Source organism: Idiotropiscis lumnitzeri, chromosome 12, assembly GCF_059441095.1.
Source record: "Idiotropiscis lumnitzeri isolate Australia: NSW breed Sydney's pygmy pipehorse chromosome 12, RoL_Ilum_1.0, whole genome shotgun sequence".
Lineage (NCBI taxonomy): Eukaryota > Metazoa > Chordata > Actinopteri > Syngnathiformes > Syngnathidae > Idiotropiscis > Idiotropiscis lumnitzeri.
In genome coordinates this window covers 3,500,551-3,523,176 of record NC_142402.1, presented here as the reverse complement: position 1 = coordinate 3,523,176, position 22,626 = coordinate 3,500,551, and the positions used below count along the sequence as shown (strand labels likewise).

At 44.9% G+C, this 22,626-nt stretch overlaps 4 non-coding genes across 4 annotated transcripts; 2 read left to right on the top strand and 2 right to left on the bottom strand.

Moving 5' to 3' along the window:
- The first annotated feature begins 9,153 nt into the window (after nt 1–9,153).
- Nucleotides 9,154–9,225, top strand: trnap-ugg (transfer RNA proline (anticodon UGG)). Its single transcript has one exon. It is a non-coding gene; the product is annotated as a tRNA-Pro (tRNA).
- Nucleotides 9,226–9,491: 266 nt separating this feature from the next.
- trnag-gcc (transfer RNA glycine (anticodon GCC)) lies at nt 9,492–9,562 on the bottom strand. Its single transcript has one exon. It is a non-coding gene; the product is annotated as a tRNA-Gly (tRNA).
- A 3,707-nt stretch (nt 9,563–13,269) lies between these two features.
- Nucleotides 13,270–13,340, bottom strand: trnag-gcc (transfer RNA glycine (anticodon GCC)). Its single transcript has one exon. It is a non-coding gene; the product is annotated as a tRNA-Gly (tRNA).
- Nucleotides 13,341–21,107: 7,767 nt separating this feature from the next.
- trnap-ugg (transfer RNA proline (anticodon UGG)) lies at nt 21,108–21,179 on the top strand. The gene has a single exon. It is a non-coding gene; the product is annotated as a tRNA-Pro (tRNA).
- The last annotated feature ends 1,447 nt before the right edge of the window (nt 21,180–22,626 follow it).

Genomic DNA, 22,626 nt, shown 5'->3' with positions numbered 1-22,626 from the left:
ATCCGGGGTCTTAGTGTCGATGAAGGCGTGCGGCCAACAGGCAGTTAACTAGTTAAACGTGGCTTGTTGGTCTATGGGTATGATTCTCGCTTTGGGTGCGAGAGGTCCCGGGTTCAAATCCCGGGCGAACCCATCTCAGTGTCGGTATGGTCGCCCAGTCTCTTAGTCAACTTATAATTTTGATGCAAATCTATACAGGGAGATGCTGGAAAAACTAACATGAAACAACAAAACTGAGACTGTACCCCGAATACTCCCAAAAAAATGCTTGAGTTCCTTATAATTTCAATAACCTTGGTCCAATCTCACATTTTTTTCAAAAATCTTGGAAATGACATTAGCTACCTAGCTACAGTCCAAAATCAGCTCCTACAACCTCTTAGAACATTTCTACTCTAGTTTCCACCCCTCCACAGTACAGAAACAACACTGATCAAAATCACCGGCAACCGACTCTGGCCGAATCACCATTCTCACCCTCTTTGATCTGATAGCAGCTTGCGATACAATTTCTAAAACCATCCTCCTGAACAGACTCCATGACATTCTTTATCTATACCCTACCTCTTGTCAAGATATTTCACAAACTAAACCTACACTCCCACTGTTATGCAGATGACACTCAGCTCTACCTCTCCACATAATCAACTGCCATTATTCCGGGTTCCTCCATTTATTGACTGCTTCCCCGAAATTTATTATTGGTTCTCATCCAATTTTCTGCAACTTAACAATGATAAAACTGAAATCCTACAGATAGGTACCAAGTCCTCTCAAACCAAAAGTGACAGTTTTTCCCATGACACTTGACAATACCTCAGTTTCCCCCTCTGGTCAGGTTAAGACTCGGGGTGTCATCCACTCTCTCCTTTTCATCAGAATTAAATGAAAATCCCTGATCTGCATACTTTCTACTTTATAGAATAATCGTCCTGCGTCCCTGTCCATCAGTATCCTTTTAAAGCACGTCCAACCTTTTATTTGATCAGTCCCATTAACAGAACTTGCAATAATTTACTGCAAATAAAAAAAAAAAAACCTCCTGATTAAAAGCAATTGCTAAAATTAGGCCAAAAAGCGGATTTGTAAAAACATCAGCAGGTTCTGACAAATAGCCTAGGGTCTCCACATTAGAAAATGGAATGTTATTGATATTCTAAAAACTGGTAGACAGTTTTGTATCCCCGCCCCCAATAATGAGGGTGACCGCAGACATAGTTGTTATGACACAAGGCATATTCGCAGGTGAGAACAGACCAGGGATGGCGCTGCCTGACAACGCATTATGATAGCAATTGACGCGTAACCACGCAGCCTAACATATTGCATTGGCCGGGAATTGAACTCAGGCCTCACGCATGGCAAGCGAGAATTCTACCACTGAACTACCAATGATTAGTACCTCTTGTCCAATAGAATAGAGACGTCCACCATAGAAAACGTTTTATCTGGCCCTGATAATGCATGTTTTTTCCTTCTTAAAATGTAGCGTTCTTGCCATGTATGCAATGCATCAAGTGAACTATACATTTCTTTAACGGTAAGATCACTCTGCAGAAACGATTAAATACTGGAAGATGCACGAATGATCCCCAACTATACATTGCGATAATACACGCCTGTATTAATACATTGAGAAAACCCTAATTACGTTTGATAATGTTACAGTCAGATACCAAATTTGAGTATTATGAGACTAAGCTGTGGCGATTCTGATAGTTGGAACACCACCACTTGACTTTAATTATGACTACAATCTATAAAGTTAACTGATTTCGATACTTTGTGGCAAGCACTTTGGCTCGTTGGACTACGGGTATACAGTAATACCCCGGTTATCGCGGTTAATGGGGACCGAGACCACCCGCGAAAACTGAAAATACGCGAAGTAGCGGCGCACCTTCAAAAATGCTTAAAAAAAAATAAATAAATAAATATTTTTATATATGGGTAGAGAGAGAGAGAGAGAAATTCATGTTATAACAAAAAAAAACAAATTATTATTAAAACTTATTTTTTATTCCCCAGCCATTATTTTCGTATTTATTCAATTACTTCTTTTTGTATTTATTTAATTACTTCGACTTTTACCTGCTGGTACGCCGTCCGGTGTGCCCTGTGAATGTTATGATACTCCAGCAGAGCTAGAGGGTTGAGCAGGACTCTCCAAACGCAGACACGGGAAAAAAGGTGGTGATACAAAGATATTTATTATAATCACAATATAGTCAGTGTAATCAGCGCGTCTCGCAGCAACTGACGGCATGGCGCGAGACGATCGCTGGAGGAACGCCCACACAGCTGAAAAAACAAAAACACACGCGGCATGACGCTCGGATCATGACAGTGAAATGAAAGGTGGCATTCTTCATTTATTTATTTATTCATTCATAACTGACAGCCTCACGCTCCGCTCCTGCCCGGGCGGAAGAGTTGCTCCTATTCGGCTTAACTGTGACACACGCCCGCCCTCCTCCTCCGGAGCTTCCGTTCGGTTAAACTTAGGGGCCGCTTGGAACCGCCCGTGCCCGGGGAAGGTGCTCCTCTTCGGCTTACTGTGACGCGAGCATGCCCTCCGCCTCCGGAGCTTCCATTCGGTTAAACTTAGGGGCCGCTTGGAACCGCCCGTGCCCGGGGAAGGTGCTCCTCTACGGCTTACTGTGACGCGAGCATGCCCTCCTCCTCCGGAGCTTCCATTCGGTTAAACTTAGGGGCCGATTGACACCGCCCGTGCTCGGGGAAGGTGCTCCTCTACGGCTTAACTGCCACGCACGCTGGCCGGAACTCTGGTACGGTCCGAACCGCGCGAAACGTCGCCACCAATCGTGTCCGGGGGAACTTGCTCTTCTTCGTCCAGTCTCTTCTTCGTCCACTCTCCTCTCCGGCGCACGCCGGCCGTATAACCGCTCCAGCGCCCTCTTGTGCCGCTCGGCGAAACTACAATGCCCCCGAATATTTTTTAGACCCGCGAAGCACTGAAGCCGCGAAAGGTGAACCGCGAAGTAGCGGGGTATTACTGTAATTCTCACTGAGAACCCTCTTTCAAATCCAAAACAAGACCATCATTACACTGGATTACTTTGAGTTCACCTGAATCTTCCGTACTGATAGGAATGGTTCTTCGCTGGTACGAGCATGTCATCAATTGGAGGTGGCTCATTGGGCTCTGGGTATGGTTGTGAGTGGTTTCTCGTTCAAATCCAAACAGGTTCTTAGTGTAAATTCAGGGTTGGTTGGGAGAGGTTCCAGGTTCAAATCCGGGGTCTTAGTGTCGATGAAGGCTTGCGGCCAACAGGCAGTTAACTAGTTAAACGTGGCTTGTTGGTCTAGGGCAGGGATGTCCAAACTTTTTGCAAAGCGGGCCGGATTTGAAGTTGCAAAATGTGGGGGGGGCCGACCTCGGCTGACATTCACTGCATAAACAACAATATATTCAAACACATTTTAGCAAGCGATTCTGTGTTTCACATTTTGCTTTTTTATTTGCATTTAAACCATCAAACATGTATTTTGGTTCATTTGAAATACGAACATCACATGCAATTGAATATTTGCTTAACTTTTTATTCTTAAACAGAAGTAATTCTACTCTTGAGTGCAAATAATATTTGAACATGAATTATATTATGAACATGAATTATATTATCATCATGGGAGTTCAATGTCCACAGAATTTTTGAAAAACAGAAATGATTACCACAAGTGCAGGACTAATTTGATATATATGACATATCAAATATAAATGTTGATTGAAAATTTTATTCTGGAATGAAAACCGACAACTTGTCTGAATTTGTGACTGAACAAAACAAAATTAAGTCAGTTATTTTAATGACAAATGACTTGCCTGCATTAATGTGACGGGTGATACTGAGATCTGGACTGCAGCACAAAGGCCAGGTCTGGCTCAAAGGCAGAAGTATTAATGCGCAAGATGTCTCGCAGATGAGAGTCTGGGAGCCGTGTCCTCAGACGACTCTTATTTAAGTTCATTACAGAGAATGTCTTTTCACACAAATACGTCGACCCAAACAAGCTCTACATTTTCTTAGCAAACTCTCGAATCACTCGAAACCTGCCTTTATCCAGCTCTCTGTAAAAGTTGGCAAGAGAAAGTTGCTGGTGCCGACTACGGCTCTCGGCGTCACACTGCAACTCAATGAGCTCCAGCTGTAAATGGGCTGGAACATTGTCTGTGTCCACGGAGAAAGGTGATGAAAAAAGAGCGATGTCCTTCTCAATAGCTGCAAAATCCCGAAAGCGTTGTGTGAACTTTTCAGCCAAAGATTTCATATCTGATGCGTACCTCTTCGTTTGTGCACTGATATTGCTCTCTGGGAATCTGATTATGATTTCTTGCAGCGCTGAGAAATGTGCAGTATTGGGCTGGGTCTGCGACAGGTGTCTTTCAAACAGTTTGAGCTTGATTCCAAAGGCTTTGATGTGTGAAAATAGTTGGTTTATGACTCCGTCTGGTCCCTGGAGACTGGTGTTCAGGACATTAAGGTGCTTTGTAATGTCAACTAGAAAACCCAAATCAGCTAGCCACATGGGGTCACTTAGTTCTTGCATAGGTTGTCCCTTTTCAGCCAAAAACTCACAGATTTGCTGCTTAAGAGAGTAGAAGCGCGACAGTGCAGAACCCCGACTAAGCCATCGCACGTCAGTGAAATAGACAACATCTCCATATTCTGCATGAACATCGCTGAGAAACTGTTGAAACTGGCGGTGGCATAGCGCTCTGGAGCGAATATAGTTAATAGCCTTTATCACCGGTTTCATAACATGTTCGTATTGGAGATGTTTGGCACACAGAACTTGCTGATGAATGATGCAATGGAGTTTTACAGCGCTACCCCCTTCTTCACTTACTTTGTTACATATTAGTGTCGCTAATCCACTTCGTTCGCCAGCCATGGATGGTGCGCCGTCCGTAATAATCCCAGAAATTTTATTCCACGGGAGTTTTAAGTCATCCACGGCAGCGCAAACAGAAGAGAATAGGTCTGTTCCTCTCGTTTGGGCTTTCAGGCTCTGCAGGTCAAGTAGTTCTTCAGTAACGTTCATTTCATTGTCCACTCCTCTCAAAAAAATAAGCAACTGGGCAGTGTCCGAGGCGTCTGTGCTTTCGTCGCAAGCCAGCGAAAAAAAATCAAACTCCTTTCCTTGGACCCCCAATTGTCTTTTGATGTCTGACGACACCTCCTCAATCCTGCGTGCTACGGTGTTACGTGCCAGGCAAACTTTGGCAAACTCTTGCTGCTTCTCGGGACATATTTTCTTCGCCATAGTCATCATGCAGTCTTTGATAAATTCACCCTCGGTGAAAGGTTTGCAATGCTTCGCGATCAGTGTTGCTACCTCGTAGCTAGCTTTCGTGGCATTCTCATTTGACTCTCGGGCTCTTGCAAAATACTGCTGCTGTGAGAAAAACCCGCTTCAAGTTGCGCCAATTTCTTGCTGCGTTCCTCCCCGGTCAAATTGTCATACATGTCAGCGTGTTTCGTTTGGTAATGTCGTTTGACATTGAACTCTTTAAAAACAGCCACGGTCTCTTTGCAAATGAGACAGACACAGTTGTTACGTATTTCTGTGAAGAAATAGTCCAATTTCCACACATCTTTGAAGCGTCGACCCTCGCAGTCCACTTTCCTTTTTTTGTTTATTGTCGCCATTTTATAAATTGGGGGTAAAGGTCACCCGGGCTGATGCCTTGTAGTGATACTGCCTCTAGTGGGTAAATTAAGAACAGCAGTTAGGAAGAGCGCGCACTCAGTACTGTATATGTGCGGGCCAGAATGTATTAATTTTATTACAGAGGCTGCGGGCCGGATTAAGTTTGACCCCGGGCCGCATTTGTCCCCCGGGCCGGACTTTGGTCATGTCTGGTCTAGGGGTATGATTCTCGCTTTGGGTGCGAGAGGTCCTGGGTTCAAATCCCGGACGAGCCCATCTCAGTGTCGGTATGGTCGCCCAGTCTCTTAGTCAACTTATAATTTTGATGCAAATCTATACAGGGAGATGCTGGAAAAACTAACATGAAACAACAAAACTGAGACTGTACCCCGAATACTCCCAAATAAATGCTTGAGTTCCTTATAATTTCAATAACCTTGGTCCAATCGCGCATTTCTTTCAAAAATCTTGGAAATGACATTAGCTACCTAGCTACAGTCCAAAATCAGCTCCTACAACCTCTTAGAACATTTCTACTCTAGTTTCCACCCCTCCACAGTACAGAAACAACACTGATCAAAATCACCGGCAACCGACTCTGGCCTAATCACCATTCTCACCCTCTTTGATCTGATAGCAGCTTGCGATACAATTTCTAAAACCATCCTCCTGAACAGACTCCATGACATTCTTTATCTATACCCTACCTCTTGTCAAGATATTTCACAAACTAAACCTACACTCCCACTGTTATGTAGATGACACTCAGCTCTACCTCTCCACATAATCAACTGCCATTATTCCGGGTTCCTCCATTTATTGACTGCTTCCCCGAAATGTATTATTGGTTCTCATCCAATTTTCTGCAACTTAACCATGATAAAACTGAAATCCTACACATAGGTACCAAGTCCACTCAAGCCAAAAGTGACAGTTTTTCCCATGACACTTGACAATACCTCAGTTTCCCCCTCTGGTCAGGTTAAGACTCGGGGTGTCATCCACTCTCTCCTTTTCATTAGAATTAAATGAAAATCCCCGATCTGCATACTTTCTACTTTATAGAATAATCGTCCTGCGTCCCCGTCCATCAGTATCCTTTTAAAGCACGTCCAACCTTGTATTTGATCAGTCCCATTAACAGAACTTGCAATAATTTACTGCAACTAAAAAAAAAAACCTCCTGATTAAAAGCAATTGCTAAAATTTGGCCAAAAAGCGGATTTGTAAAAACATCAGCAGGTTCTGACAAATAGCCTAGGGTCTCCACATTAGAAAATGGAATGTTATTGATATTCCAAAAACTGGTAGACAGTTTTGTATCCCCGCCCCCAATAATGAGGGTGACCGCAGACATAGTTGTTATGACACAAGGCATATTCGCAGGTGAGAACAGACCAGGGATGGCGCTGCCTGACAACACATTATGATAGCAATTGACGCATAACCACGCAGCCTAACATATTGCATTGGCCGGGAATTGAACTCGGGCCTCACGCATGGCAAGCGAGAATTCTACCACTGAACAACCAATGATTAGTACTTCTTGTCCAATCGAATAGAGACGTCCACCATAGAAAACGTTTTATCTGGCCCTGATAATGCATGTTTTTTCCTTCTTAAAATGTAGCGTTCTTGCCGTGTATGCAATGCATCAAGTGAACGATAGATTTCTTTAACGGTAAGATCACTCTGCAGAAACGATTAAATACTGGAAGATGCACGAACGATCCCCAACAATACATTGCGATAATACACGCCTGTATTAATACATTGAGAAAACCCTAATTACGTTTGATAATGTTACAGTGAGATACCAAATTTGAGTATTATGAGACTAAGCTGTGGCGATTCTGATAGTTGGAACACCACCACTTGACTTTAATTATGACTACAATCTATAAAGTTAACTGATTTCGATACTTTGTGGCAAGCACTTTGGCTCGTTGGACTACGGGTATACAGTAATACCCCGGTTATCGCGGTTAATGGGGACCGAGACCACCCGCGAAAACTGAAAATCCGCGAAGTAGCGGCGCACCTTCAAAAATGCTTAAAAATAAATAAATAAATATATATATATATATATATATATATATATATATATATGGGTAGAGAGAGAGAGTGTGAAATTCATGTTATAACAAAAAAAAAACAAATTATTATTAAAACTTATTTTTTATTCCCCAGCCATTATTTTCGTATTTATTCAATTACTTCTTTTTGTATTTATTTAATTACTTCGACTTTTACCTGCTGGTACGCCGTCCGGTGTGCCCTGTGAATGTTATGATCCTCCAACAGAGCTGGAGGGTTGAGCAGGACTCTCCAAACGCAGACACGGGAAAAAAGGTGGTGATACAAAGATATTTATTATAATCACAATATAGTCAGTGTAATCAGCGCGTCTCGCAGCAGCTGACGGCATGGCGCGAGAAGATCGCTGGAGGAACGCCCACACAGCTGAAAAAACAAAAACACACGCGGCATGACAGGCACGGATCATGACAGTGAAATGAAAGGTGGCATTCTTCATTTATTTATTTATTCATTCATAACTGACAGCCTCACGCTCCGCTCCTGCCCGGGCGGAAGAGGTGCTCCTCTTCGGCTTACTGTGACGCGAGCATGCGCTCCTCCCCCGGAGCTTCCATTCGGTTAAACTTAGGGGCCGCTTGGAACCGCCCGTGCCCGGGAAGGTGCTCCTCTTCGGCTTACTGTGACGCGAGCATGCCCTCCTCCTCCGGAGCTTCCATTCGGTTAAACTTAGGGGCCGCTTGGAACCGCCCGTGCCCGGGGAAGGTGCTCCTCTACGGCTTACTGTGACGCGAGCATGCCCTCCTCCTCCGGAGCTTCCATTCGGTTAAACTTAGGGGCCGATTGACACCGCCCGTGCTCGGGGAAGGTGCTCCTCTACGGCTTAACTGCCACGCACGCCGGCCGGAACTCTGGTACGGTCTGAACCGCGCGAAACGTCGCCACCAATCGTGTCCGGGGGAACTTGCTCTTCTTCGTCCACTCTCTTCGTCGTCCACTCTCCTCTTCGGCGCACGCCGGCCGTCTAACCGCTCCAGCGCCCTCTCGTGCCGCTCAGCGAAACTACAATGCCCCCGAATATTTTTTAGACCCGCGAAGCACTGAAGCCGCGAAAGGTGAACCGCGAAGTAGCGGGGTATTACTGTAATTCTCACTGAGGACCCTCTTTCAAATCCAAAACAAGACCATCATTACACTGGATTACTTTGAGTTCACCTGAATCTTCCGTACTGATAGGAATGGTTCTTCGCTGGTACGAGCATGTCATCAATTGGAGGTGGCTCATTGGGCTCTGGGTATGGTTGTGAGTGGTTTCTCGTTCAAATCCAAACAGGTTCTTAGTGTAAATTCAGGGTTGGTTGGGAGAGGTTCCAGGTTCAAATCCGGGGTCTTAGTGTCGATGAAGGCTTGCGGCCAACAGGCAGTTAACTAGTTAAACGTGGCTCGTTGGTCTAGGGGTGTGATTCTCGCTTTGGGTGCGCGAGGTCCCGGGTTCAAATCCCGGACGAGCCCATCTCCGTGTCGGTATGGTCGCTTAGTCAACTTAAAATTTTGATGCAAATCTATACAGGGAGATGGTGGAAAAACTAAAATGGAATGTTATTGATATTCTAAAAACTGGTAGACAGTTTTGTATCCCCGCCCCCAATAATGAGGGTGACCGCAGACATAGTTGTTATGACACAAGGTATATTCGCAGGTGAGAACAGACCAGGGATGGCGCTGCCTGACAACACATCATGATAGCAATTGACGCGTAACCACGCAGCCTAACATATTGCATTGGCCGGGAATTGAACTCGGGCCTCACGCATGGCAAGCGAGAATTCTACCACTGAACAACCAATGCTTAGTACTTCTTGTCCAATAGAATAGAGACGTCCACCATAGAAAACGTTTTATCTGGCCCTGATAATGCATGTTTTTTCCTTCTTAAAATGTAGCGTTCTTACCATGTATGCAATGCATCAAGTGAACGATACATTTCTTTAACGGTAAGATCACTCTGCAGAAACGATTAAATACTGGAAGATGCACGAACGATCCCCAACAATACATTGCGATAATACGCGCCTGTATTAATACATTGAGAAAACCCTAATTACGTTTGATAATGTTACAGTGAGATACCAAATTTGAGTATTATGAGACTAAGCTGTGGCGATTCTGATAGTTGGAACACCACCACTTGACTTTAATTATGACTACAATCAATAAAGTTAACTGATTTCGATACTTTGTGGCAAGCACTTTGGCTCGTTGGACTACGGGTATACAGTAATACCCCGGTTATCGCGGTTAATGGGGACCGAGACCACCCGCGAAAACTGAAAATCCGCGAAGTATGGGCGCACCTTCAAAAATGCTTAAAAAAAATAAATAAATATATATATATATATATATATATATGGGTAGAGAGAGAGAGAGTGAAATTCATGTTATAACAAAAAAAAACAAATTATTATTAAAACTTATTTTTTATTCCCCAGCCATTATTTTCGTATTTATTCAATTACTTCTTTTTGTATTTATTTAATTACTTCGACTTTTACCTGCTGGTACACCGTCCGGTGTGTCCTGTGAATGTTATGATACTCCAGCAGAGCTAGAGGCTTGAGCAGGACTCTCCAAACGCAGACACGGGAAAAAAGGTGGTGATACAAAGATATTTATTATAATCACAATATAGTCAGTGTAATCAGCGCGTCTCGCAGCAGCTGACGGCATGGCGCGAGACGATCGCTGGAGGAACGCCCACACAGCTGAAAAAACAAAAACACACGCGGCATGACAGGCACGGATCATGACAGTGAAATGAAAGGTGGCATTCTTCATTTATTTATTTATTCATTCATAACTGACAGCCTCACGCTCCGCTCCTGCCCGGGCGGAAGAGGTGCTCCTATTCGGCTTAACTGTGACACACGCCCGCCCTCCTCCTCCGGAGCTTCCGTTCGGTTAAACTTAGGGGCCGCTTGGAACCGCCCGTGCCCGGGGAAGGTGCTCCTCTTCGGCTTACTGTGACGCGAGCATGCCCTCCGCCTCCGGAGCTTCCATTCGGTTAAAATTAGGGGCCGCTTGGAACCGCCCGTGCCCGGGGAAGGTGCTCCTCTATGGCTTACTGTGACGCGAGCATGCCCTCCTCCTCCGGAGCTTCCATTCGGTTAAAATTAGGGGCCGCTTGGAACCGCCCGTGCCCGGGGAAGGTGCTCCTCTATGGCTTACTGTGACGCGAGCATGCCCTCCTCCTCCGGAGCTTCCATTCGGTTAAACTTAGGGGCCGCTTGGAACCGCCCGTGCCCGGGGAAGGTGCTCCTCTTCGGCTTACTGTGACGCGAGCATGCCCTCCGCCTCCGGAGCTTCCATTCGGTTAAACTTAGGGGCCGCTTGGAACCGCCCGTGCCCGGGGAAGGTGCTCCTCTTCGGCTTACTGTGACGCGAGCATGCCCTCCGCCTCCGGAGCTTCCATTCGGTTAAAATTAGGGGCCGCTTGGAACCGCCCGTGCCCGGGGAAGGTGCTCCTCTATGGCTTACTGTGACGCGAGCATGCCCTCCTCCTCCGGAGCTTCCATTCGGTTAAACTTAGGGGCCGCTTGGAACCGCCCGTGCCCGGGGAAGGTGCTCCTCTACGGCTTACTGTGACGCGAGCATGCCCTCCTCCTCCGGAGCTTCCATTCGGTTAAACTTAGGGGCCGATTGACACCGCCCGTGCTCGGGGAAGGTGCTCCTCTACGGCTTAACTGCCACGCACGCCGGCCGGAACTCTGGTACGGTCCGAACCGCGCGAAACGTCGCCACCAATCGTGTCCGGGGGAACTTGCTCTTCTTCGTCCACTCTCTTCTTTGTCCACTCTCCTCTTCGGCGCACGCCGGCCGTATAACCGCTCCAGCGCCCTCTCGTGCCGCTCGGCGAAACTACAATGCCCCCGAATATTTTTTAGACCCGCGAAGCACTGAAGCCGCGAAAGGTCAACCGCGAAGTAGCGGGGTATTACTGTAATTCTCACTGAGGACCCTCTTTCAAATCCAAAACAAGACCATCATTACACTGGATTACTTTGAGTTCACCTGAATCTTCCGTACTGATAGGAATGGTTCTTCGCTGTTACGAGCATGTCATCAATTGGAGGTGGCTCATTGGGCTCTGGGTATGGTTGTGAGTGGTTTCTCGTTCAAATCCAAACAGGTTCTTAGTGTAAATTCAGGGTTGGTTGGGAGAGGTTCCAGGTTCAAATCCGGGGTCTTAGTGTCGATGAAGGCTTGCGGCCAACAGGCAGTTAACTAGCTAAACGTGGCTTATTGGTCTAGGGCTATGATTCTCGCTTTGGGTGCGAGAGGTCCCGGGTTCAAATCCCGGACGAGCCCATCTCAGTGTCGGTATGGTCGCCCAGTCTCTTCGTCAACTTATAATTTTGATGCAAATCTATACAGGGAGATGCTGGAAAAACTAACATGAAACAACAAAACTGAGACTGTACCCCGAATACTCCCAAAAAAATGCTTGATTTCCTTATAATTTCAATAACCTTGGTCCAATCGCACATTTTTTTCAAAAATCTTGGAAATGACATTAGCTACCTAGCTACAGTCCAAAATCAGCTCCTACAACCTCTTAGAACATTTCTACTCTAGTTTCCACCCCTCCACAGTACAGAAACAACACTGATCAAAATCACCGGCAACCGACTCTGGCCTAATCACCATTCTCACCCTCTTTGATCTGATAGCAGCTTGCGATACAATTTCTAAAACCATCCTCCTGAACAGACTCCATGACATTCTTTATCTATACCCTACCTCTTGTCAAGATATTTCACAAACTAAACCTACACTCCCACTGTTATGCAGATGACACTCAGCTCTACCTCTCCACATAATCAACTGCCATTATTCCGGGTTCCTCCATTTATTGACTGCTTCCCCGAAATGTATTATTGGTTCTCATCCAATTTTCTGCAACTTAACAATGATAAAACTGAAATCCTACAGATAGGTACCAAGTCCTCTCAAGCCAAAAGTGACAGTTTTTCCCATGACACTTGACAATACCTCAGTTTCCCCCTCTGGTCAGGTTAAGACTCGGGGTGTCATCCACTCTCTCCTTTTCATCAGAATTAAATGAAAATCCCCGATCTGCATACTTTCTACTTTATAGAATAATCGTCCTGCGTCCCCGTCCATCAGTATCCTTTTAAAGCACGTCCAACCTTGTATTTGATCAGTCCCATTAACAGAACTTGCAATAATTTACTGCAACTAAAAAGAAAAAACCTCCTGATTAAAAGCAATTGCTAAAATTAGGCCAAAAAGCGGATTTGTAAAAACATCAGCAGGTTCTGACAAATAGCCTAGGGTCTCCACATTAGAAAATGGAATGTTATTGATATTCTAAAAACTGGTAGACAGTTTTGTATCCCCGCCCCCAATAATGAGGGTGACCGCAGACATAGTTGTTATGACACAAGGCATATTCGCAGGTGAGAACAGACCAGGAATGGCGCTGCCTGACAACACATTATGATAGCAATTGACGCGTAGCCACGCAGCCTAACATATTGCATTGGCCGGGAATTGAACTCGGGCCTCACGCATGGCAAGCGAGAATTCTACCACTGAACAACCAATGCTTAGTACTTCTTGTCCAATAGAATAGAGACGTCCACCATAGAAAACGCTTTATCTGGCCCTGATAATGCATGTTTTTTCCTTCTTAAAATGTAGCGTTCTTGCCATGTATGCAATGCATCAAGTGAACGATACATTTCTTTAACGGTAAGATCACTCTGCAGAAACGATTAAATACTGGAAGATGCACGAACGATCCCCAACAATACATTGCGATAATACGCGCCTGTATTAATACATTGAGAAAACCCTAATTACGTTTGATAATGTTACAGTGAGATACCAAATTTGAGTATTATGAGACTAAGCTGTGGCGATTCTGAGAGTTGGAACACCACCACTTGACTTTAATTATGACTACAATCAATAAAGTTAACTGATTTCGATACTTTGTGGCAAGCACTTTGGCTCGTTGGACTACGGGTATACAGTAATACCCCGGTTATCACGGTTAATGGGGACCGAGACCACCCGCGAAAACTGAAAATCCGCGAAGTAGCGGCGCACCTTCAAAAATGCTTAAAAAATAAAAATAAATATATATATATATATATATATATATATATATATATATGGGTAGAGAGAGAGAGAGTGAAATTCATGTTATAACAAAAAAAAAAAAATTATTATTAAAACTTCTTTTTTATTCCCCAGCCATTATTTTCGTATTTATTCAATTACTTCTTTTTGTATTTATTTAATTACTTCGACTTTTACCTGCTGGTACGCCGTCCGGTGTGCCCTGTGAATGTTATGATCCTCCAGCAGAGCTGGAGGGTTGAGCAGGACTCTCCAAACGCAGACACGGGAAAAAAGGTGGTGATACAAAGATATTTATTATAATCACAATATAGTCAGTGTAATCAGCGCGTCTCGCAGCAACTGACGGCATGGCGCGAGACGATCGCTGGAGGAACGCCCACACAGCTGAAAAAACAAAAACACACGCGGCATGACGCTCGGATCATGACAGTGAAATGAAAGGTGGCATTCTTCATTTATTTATTTATTCATTCATAACTGACAGCCTCACGCTCCGCTCCTGCCCGGGCGGAAGAGTTGCTCCTATTCGGCTTAACTGTGACACACGCCCGCCCTCCTCCTCCGGAGCTTCCGTTCGGTTAAACTTAGGGGCCGCTTGGAACCGCCCGTGCCCGGGGAAGGTGCTCCTCTTCGGCTTACTGTGACGCGAGCATGCCCTCCGCCTCCGGAGCTTCCATTCGGTTAAACTTAGGGGCCGCTTGGAACCGCCCGTGCCCGGGGAAGGTGCTCCTCTACGGCTTACTGTGACGCGAGCATGCCCTCCTCCTCCGGAGCTTCCATTCGGTTAAACTTAGGGGCCGATTGACACCGCCCGTGCTCGGGGAAGGTGCTCCTCTACGGCTTAACTGCCACGCACGCTGGCCGGAACTCTGGTACGGTCCGAACCGCGCGAAACGTCGCCACCAATCGTGTCCGGGGGAACTTGCTCTTCTTCGTCCAGTCTCTTCTTCGTCCACTCTCCTCTCCGGCGCACGCCGGCCGTATAACCGCTCCAGCGCCCTCTTGTGCCGCTCGGCGAAACTACAATGCCCCCGAATATTTTTTAGACCCGCGAAGCACTGAAGCCGCGAAAGGTGAACCGCGAAGTAGCGGGGTATTACTGTAATTCTCACTGAGAACCCTCTTTCAAATCCAAAACAAGACCATCATTACACTGGATTACTTTGAGTTCACCTGAATCTTCCGTACTGATAGGAATGGTTCTTCGCTGGTACGAGCATGTCATCAATTGGAGGTGGCTCATTGGGCTCTGGGTATGGTTGTGAGTGGTTTCTCGTTCAAATCCAAACAGGTTCTTAGTGTAAATTCAGGGTTGGTTGGGAGAGGTTCCAGGTTCAAATCCGGGGTCTTAGTGTCGATGAAGGCTTGCGGCCAACAGGCAGTTAACTAGTTAAACGTGGCTTGTTGGTCTAGGGCAGGGATGTCCAAACTTTTTGCAAAGCGGGCCGGATTTGAAGTTGCAAAATGTGGGGGGGGCCGACCTCGGCTGACATTCACTGCATAAACAACAATATATTCAAACACATTTTAGCAAGCGATTCTGTGTTTCACATTTTGCTTTTTTATTTGCATTTAAACCATCAAACATGTATTTTGGTTCATTTGAAATACGAACATCACATGCAATTGAATATTTGCTTAACTTTTTATTCTTAAACAGAAGTAATTCTACTCTTGAGTGCAAATAATATTTGAACATGAATTATATTATGAACATGAATTATATTATCATCATGGGAGTTCAATGTCCACAGAATTTTTGAAAAACAGAAATGATTACCACAAGTGCAGGACTAATTTGATATATATGACATATCAAATATAAATGTTGATTGAAAATTTTATTCTGGAATGAAAACCGACAACTTGTCTGAATTTGTGACTGAACAAAACAAAATTAAGTCAGTTATTTTAATGACAAATGACTTGCCTGCATTAATGTGACGGGTGATACTGAGATCTGGACTGCAGCACAAAGGCCAGGTCTGGCTCAAAGGCAGAAGTATTAATGCGCAAGATGTCTCGCAGATGAGAGTCTGGGAGCCGTGTCCTCAGACGACTCTTATTTAAGTTCATTACAGAGAATGTCTTTTCACACAAATACGTCGACCCAAACAAGCTCTACATTTTCTTAGCAAACTCTCGAATCACTCGAAACCTGCCTTTATCCAGCTCTCTGTAAAAGTTGGCAAGAGAAAGTTGCTGGTGCCGACTACGGCTCTCGGCGTCACACTGCAACTCAATGAGCTCCAGCTGTAAATGGGCTGGAACATTGTCTGTGTCCACGGAGAAAGGTGATGAAAAAAGAGCGATGTCCTTCTCAATAGCTGCAAAATCCCGAAAGCGTTGTGTGAACTTTTCAGCCAAAGATTTCATATCTGATGCGTACCTCTTCGTTTGTGCACTGATATTGCTCTCTGGGAATCTGATTATGATTTCTTGCAGCGCTGAGAAATGTGCAGTATTGGGCTGGGTCTGCGACAGGTGTCTTTCAAACAGTTTGAGCTTGATTCCAAAGGCTTTGATGTGTGAAAATAGTTGGTTTATGACTCCGTCTGGTCCCTGGAGACTGGTGTTCAGGACATTAAGGTGCTTTGTAATGTCAACTAGAAAACCCAAATCAGCTAGCCACATGGGGTCACTTAGTTCTTGCATAGGTTGTCCCTTTTCAGCCAAAAACTCACAGATTTGCTGCTTAAGAGAGTAGAAGCGCGACAGTGCAGAACCCCGACTAAGCCATCGCACGTCAGTGAAATAGACAACATCTCCATATTCTGCATGAACATCGCTGAGAAACTGTTGAAACTGGCGGTGGCATAGCGCTCTGGAGCGAATATAGTTAATAGCCTTTATCACCGGTTTCATAACATGTTCGTATTGGAGATGTTTGGCACACAGAACTTGCTGATGAATGATGCAATGGAGTTTTACAGCGCTACCCCCTTCTTCACTTACTTTGTTACATATTAGTGTCGCTAATCCACTTCGTTCGCCAGCCATGGATGGTGCGCCGTCCGTAATAATCCCAGAAATTTTATTCCACGGGAGTTTTAAGTCATCCACGGCAGCGCAAACAGAAGAGAATAGGTCTGTTCCTCTCGTTTGGGCTTTCAGGCTCTGCAGGTCAAGTAGTTCTTCAGTAACGTTCATTTCATTGTCCACTCCTCTCAAAAAAATAAGCAACTGGGCAGTGTCCGAGGCGTCTGTGCTTTCGTCGCAAGCCAGCGAAAAAAAATCAAACTCCTTTCCTTGGACCCCCAATTGTCTTTTGATGTCTGACGACACCTCCTCAATCCTGCGTGCTACGGTGTTACGTGCCAGGCAAACTTTGGCAAACTCTTGCTGCTTCTCGGGACATATTTTCTTCGCCATAGTCATCATGCAGTCTTTGATAAATTCACCCTCGGTGAAAGGTTTGCAATGCTTCGCGATCCGTGTTCCTACCTCGTAGCTAGCTTTCGTGGCATTCTCATTTGACTCTCGGGCTCTTGCAAAATACTGCTGCTGTGAGAAAAACCCGCTTCAAGTTGCGCCAATTTCTTGCTGCGTTCCTCCCCGGTCAAATTGTCATACATGTCAGCGTGTTTCGTTTGGTAATGTCGTTTGACATTGAACTCTTTAAAAACAGCCACGGTCTCTTTGCAAATGAGACAGACACAGTTGTTACGTATTTCTGTGAAGAAATAGTCCAATTTCCACACATCTTTGAAGCGTCGACCCTCGCAGTCCACTTTCCTTTTTTTGTTTATTGTCGCCATTTTATAAATTGGGGGTAAAGGTCACCCGGGCTGATGCCTTGTAGTGATACTGCCTCTAGTGGGTAAATTAAGAACAGCAGTTAGGAAGAGCGCGCACTCAGTACTGTATATGTGCGGGCCAGAATGTATTAATTTTATTACAGAGGCTGCGGGCCGGATTAAGTTTGACCCCGGGCCGCATTTGTCCCCCGGGCCGGACTTTGGTCATGTCTGGTCTAGGGGTATGATTCTCGCTTTGGGTGCGAGAGGTCCCGGGTTCAAATCCCGGACGAGCCCATCTCAGTGTCGGTATGGTCGCCCAGTCTCTTAGTCAACTTATAATTTTGATGCAAATCTATACAGGGAGATGCTGGAAAAACTAACATGAAACAACAAAACTGAGACTGTACCCCGAATACTCCCAAATAAATGCTTGAGTTCCTTATAATTTCAATAACCTTGGTCCAATCGCGCATTTCTTTCAAAAATCTTGGAAATGACATTAGCTACCTAGCTACAGTCCAAAATCAGCTCCTACAACCTCTTAGAACATTTCTACTCTAGTTTCCACCCCTCCACAGTACAGAAACAACACTGATCAAAATCACCGGCAACCGACTCTGGCCTAATCACCATTCTCACCCTCTTTGATCTGATAGCAGCTTGCGATACAATTTCTAAAACCATCCTCCTGAACAGACTCCATGACATTCTTTATCTATACCCTACCTCTTGTCAAGATATTTCACAAACTAAACCTACACTCCCACTGTTATGTAGATGACACTCAGCTCTACCTCTCCACATAATCAACTGCCATTATTCCGGGTTCCTCCATTTATTGACTGCTTCCCCGAAATGTATTATTGGTTCTCATCCAATTTTCTGCAACTTAACCATGATAAAACTGAAATCCTACACATAGGTACCAAGTCCACTCAAGCCAAAAGTGACAGTTTTTCCCATGACACTTGACAATACCTCAGTTTCCCCCTCTGGTCAGGTTAAGACTCGGGGTGTCATCCACTCTCTCCTTTTCATTAGAATTAAATGAAAATCCCCGATCTGCATACTTTCTACTTTATAGAATAATCGTCCTGCGTCCCCGTCCATCAGTATCCTTTTAAAGCACGTCCAACCTTGTATTTGATCAGTCCCATTAACAGAACTTGCAATAATTTACTGCAACTAAAAAAAAAAACCTCCTGATTAAAAGCAATTGCTAAAATTTGGCCAAAAAGCGGATTTGTAAAAACATCAGCAGGTTCTGACAAATAGCCTAGGGTCTCCACATTAGAAAATGGAATGTTATTGATATTCCAAAAACTGGTAGACAGTTTTGTATCCCCGCCCCCAATAATGAGGGTGACCGCAGACATAGTTGTTATGACACAAGGGATATTCGCAGGTGAGAACAGACCAGGGATGGCGCTGCCTGACAACACATTATGATAGCAATTGACGCATAACCACGCAGCCTAACATATTGCATTGGCCGGGAATTGAACTCGGGCCTCACGCATGGCAAGCGAGAATTCTACCACTGAACAACCAATGATTAGTACTTCTTGTCCAATCGAATAGAGACGTCCACCATAGAAAACGTTTTATCTGGCCCTGATAATGCATGTTTTTTCCTTCTTAAAATGTAGCGTTCTTGCCGTGTATGCAATGCATCAAGTGAACGATACATTTCTTTAACGGTAAGATCACTCTGCAGAAACGATTAAATACTGGAAGATGCACGAACGATCCCCAACAATACATTGCGATAATACACGCCTGTATTAATACATTGAGAAAACCCTAATTACGTTTGATAATGTTACAGTGAGATACCAAATTTGAGTATTATGAGACTAAGCTGTGGCGATTCTGATAGTTGGAACACCACCACTTGACTTTAATTATGACTACAATCTATAAAGTTAACTGATTTCGATACTTTGTGGCAAGCACTTTGGCTCGTTGGACTACGGGTATACAGTAATACCCCGGTTATCGCGGTTAATGGGGACCGAGACCACCCGCGAAAACTGAAAATCCGCGAAGTAGCGGCGCACCTTCAAAAATGCTTAAAAATAAATAAATAAATATATATATATATATATATATATATGGGTAGAGAGAGAGAGTGTGAAATTCATGTTATAACAAAAAAAAAAAAAATTATTATTAAAACTTATTTTTTACTCCCCAGCCATTATTTTCGTATTTATTCAATTACTTCTTTTTGTATTTATTTAATTACTTCGACTTTTACCTGCTGGTATGCCGTCCGGTGTGCCCTGTGAATGTTATGATCCTCCAGCAGAGCTGGAGGGTTGAGCAGGACTCTCCAAACGCAGACACGGGAAAAAAGGTGGTGATACAAAGATATTTATTATAATCACAATATAGTCAGTGTAATCAGCGCGTCTCGCAGCAGCTGACGGCATGGCGCGAGACGATCGCTGGAGGAACGCCCACACATCTGAAAAAACAAAAACACACGCGGCATGACAGGCACGGATCATGACAGTGAAATGAAAGGTGGCATTCTTCATTTATTTATGTATTCATTCATAACTGACAGCCTCACGCTCCGCTCCTGCCCGGGCGGAAGAGGTGCTCCTATTCGGCTTAACTGTGACACACGCCCGCCCTCCTCCTCCGGAGCTTCCGTTCGGTTAAACTTAGGGGCCGCTTGGAACCGCCCGTGCCCGGGGAAGGTGCTCCTCTTCGGCTTACTGTGACGCGAGCATGCCCTCCGCCTCCGGAGCTTCCATTCGGTTAAACTTAGGGGCCGCTTGGAACCGCCCGTGCCCGGGGAAGGTGCTCCTCTACGGCTTACTGTGACGCGAGCATGCCCTCCTCCTCCGGAGCTTCCATTCGGTTAAACTTAAGGGCCGATTGACACCGCCCGTGCTCGGGGAAGGTGCTCCTCTACGGCTTAACTGCCACGCACGCCGGCCGGAACTCTGGTACGGTCCGAACCGCGCGAAACGTCGCCACCAATCGTGTCCGGGGGAACTTGCTCTTCTTCGTCCACTCTCTTCTTCGTCCACTCTCCTCTTCGGCGCACGCCGGCCGTCTAACCGCTCCAGCGCCCCCTCGTGCCGCTCGGCGAAACTACAATGCCTCCGAATATTTTTTAGACCCGCGAAGCACTGAAGCCGCGAAAGGTGAACCGCGAAGTAGTGGGGTATTACTGTAATTCTCACTGAGGACCCTCTTTCAAATCCAAAACAAGACCATCATTACACTGGATTACTTTGAGTTCACCTGAATCTTCCGTACTGATAGGAATGGTTCTTCGCTGGTACGAGCATGTCATCAATTGGAGGTGGCTCATTGGGCTCTGGGTATGGTTGTGAGTGGTTTCTCGTTCAAATCCAAACAGGTTCTTAGTGTAAATTCAGGGTTGGTTGGGAGAGGTTCCAGGTTCAAATCCGGGGTCTTAGTGTCTATGAAGGCTTGCGGCCAACAGGCAGTTAACCAGTTAAACGTGGCTCGTTGGTCTAGGGGTATGATTCTCGCTTTGGGTGCGAGAGGTCCCGTGTTCAAATCCCGGACGAGCCCATCTCAGTGTCGGTATGGTCGCCCAGTCTCTTAGTCAACTTATAATTTTGATGCAAATCTATACAGGGAGATGCTTGAAAAACTAACATGAAACAACAAAACTGAGACTGTACCCTGAATACTCCCAAAAAAATGCTTGAGTTCCTTATAATTTCAATAACCTTGGTCCAATCGCACATTTTTTTCAAAAATCTTGGAAATGACATTAGCTACCTAGCTACAGTCCAAAATCAGCTCCTACAACCTCTTAGAACATTTCTACTCTAGTTTCCACCCCTCCACAGTACAGAAACAACACTGATCAAAATCACCGGCAACCGACTCTGGCCTAATCACCATTCTCACCCTCTTTGATCTGATAGCAGCTTGCGATACAATTTCTAAAACCATCCTCCTGAACAGACTCCATGACATTCTTTATCTATACCCTACCTCTTGTCAAGATATTTCACAAACTAAACCTACATTCCCACTGTTATGCAGATGACACTCAGCTCTACCTCTCCACATAAACAACTGCCATTATTCCGGGTTCCTCCATTTATTGACTGCTTCCCCGAAATGTATTATTGGTTCTCATCCAATTTTCTGCAACTTAACCATAATAAAACTGAAATCCTACAGATAGGTACCAAGTCCACTCAAGCCAAAAGTGACAGTTTTTCCCATGACACTTGACAATACCTCAGTTTCCCCCTATGGTCAGGTTAAGACTCTGGGTGTCATCCACTCTCTCCTTTTCATTAGAATTAAATGAAAATCCCCGATCTGCATACTTTCTACTTTATAGAATAATCGTCCTGCGTCCCCGTCCATCAGTATCCTTTTAAAGCACGTCCAACCTTGTATTTGATCAGTCCCATTAACAGAACTTGCAATAATTTACTGCAACTAAAAAAAAAAACCTCCTGATTAAAAGCAATTGCTAAAATTTGGCCAAAAAGCGGATTTGTAAAAACATCAGCAGGTTCTGACAAATAGCCTAGGGTCTCCACATTAGAAAATGGAATGTTATTGATATTCCAAAAACTGGTAGACAGTTTTGTATCCCCACCCCCAATAATGAGGGTGACCGCAGACATAGTTGTTATGACACAAGGCATATTCGCAGGTGAGAACAGACCAGGGATGGCGCTGCCTGACAACACATTATGATAGCAATTGACGCGTAACCACGCAGCCTAACATATTGCATTGGCCGGGAATTGAACTCGGGCCTCACGCATTGCAAGCGAGAATTCTACCACTGAACAACCAATGATTAGTACTTCTTGTCCAATAGAATAGAGACGTCCACCATAGAAAACGTTTTATCTGGCCCTGATAATGCATGTTTTTTCCTTCTTAAAATGTAGCGTTCTTGCCATGTATGCAATGCATCAAGTGAACGATACATTTCTTTAACGGTAAGATCACTCTGCAGAAACGATTAAATACTGGAAGATGC